The 1395-nt window shown below is 45.0% G+C and overlaps 1 pseudogene; it reads left to right on the top strand.

Annotated features, from left to right (window-relative positions):
* Nucleotides 1–461: 461 nt before the first annotated feature.
* On the top strand, nt 462–1100 carry LOC103677940 (annotated as a pseudogene).
* The last annotated feature ends 295 nt before the right edge of the window (nt 1101–1395 follow it).

Below are 1395 nucleotides of genomic sequence, written 5' to 3' on the forward strand. Positions count from 1 at the left end.
GCCTTATCATTACATTATTAAAGCAAAAATTACATATTATGCTAATAATCAAATCATAGTTCTAAATTTCCTGTAAGCATTCTCAAATATTACTTATAAGTTCCTGGGAAAGCCCATTCTATTTAGGGACCTATTATGAACTGAATATTGTGTCCCCCGGCATCCTCCCCAAATTCGTACCTTGAAGTCCTAATGCCCAGTGTGGCTATATTTGGAGATGGGGCTTTTAAGGAACAAATTTTGGTTACATAGGATTATAGGGGTAGGCCCTGATCCAACAGAATTAGTGCCTTTATAAGAAAAGACACCTGTGCTTGCTTCCTCTTTCCCTCTCTCTGCGTACACACCAAGGAAAGGCGACGGGAGCATGAAGCTAGATGATGGCTTTGAATGAGCCAAGAAAAGAGGCCTCAGGATGAAACCTATTTGTCTCTTTTCCCATCATTATGGTGGACAGTACCATGAGCCGCAAAGTCTCCTACGACATTATGTACAAGGCAGTGTGGGAGGTTGTGCATGGCAGTGAGTGTGAGTGCCAGAAGTTTCTGGAGATGCTGGAGCTGCAAATCAGCTTGAAGAACTATGATGCTCAGAAGGACAAATGCTCCTTGGATGCCATCAGGCTTAAGTGCACTCCTCACCCCAAGTTCTCCGTATGTGTTTTGGGAGACCAGCAGCACTGTGATGAGGCCAAGGCTGTGGATATTGCCTACATGGACATCAAGGCGCTGAAAAATCTCAACAAATATAAAAAATTAGTCAAGAAGTTGACCAAGAAGTATGATGCCTTTTGGCTTCAGAATCTCTGATTAAGCAGATCCCAAGAATCCTGGGCACGGGCCTGAATAAGGCTGGCAAGTTCCATTCCTTGCTGACCCACAATGTGAACATGGCGGCCAAAGTTCATGATCAAATTCCAGATGAAGAAGGTGCTGTGTCTGACAGTGGTTGTTGGCCACGTGAAGATGACAGATGATGAACTTGTGTACAACAGCCACTTAGCTGTCACTCTTCTGGTGTCATTGCTCAAGAAGAATTGGCAGAATGTCTGGGCCTTATACATCAAAAGCACCATGGGCAAGCCCCAGTGTTTGTACTAAGGCACAGCCTAATAACCCCTTTGTGCTACCATTACCTGTGACTAGGGAGGAGGAGGTGCTCTCTGAGCTGATGTTGCATGCCAGAGCACTGCGCTGATGACTGCAGTTTCTGGCACCCAGTGATGGGTGGTCATTTTCTCTGTTTGATCTACCTTCAAAACCATGCAGTCTTATTTATTATTTAGACCTCTTAGATACTTATGACATGTGACAGTAGGGTTGCTAACCAGGTCTGAAGCTTTTCTGAACCTCGGATGGGAGCAGATCTGGGCTAGGACTCCAGCCTGTAGTGCTC

The sequence above is a fragment of the Ursus maritimus genome, unplaced genomic scaffold, assembly GCF_017311325.1.
Source record: "Ursus maritimus isolate PB19 unplaced genomic scaffold, ASM1731132v1 scaffold_8, whole genome shotgun sequence".
Lineage (NCBI taxonomy): Eukaryota > Metazoa > Chordata > Mammalia > Carnivora > Ursidae > Ursus > Ursus maritimus.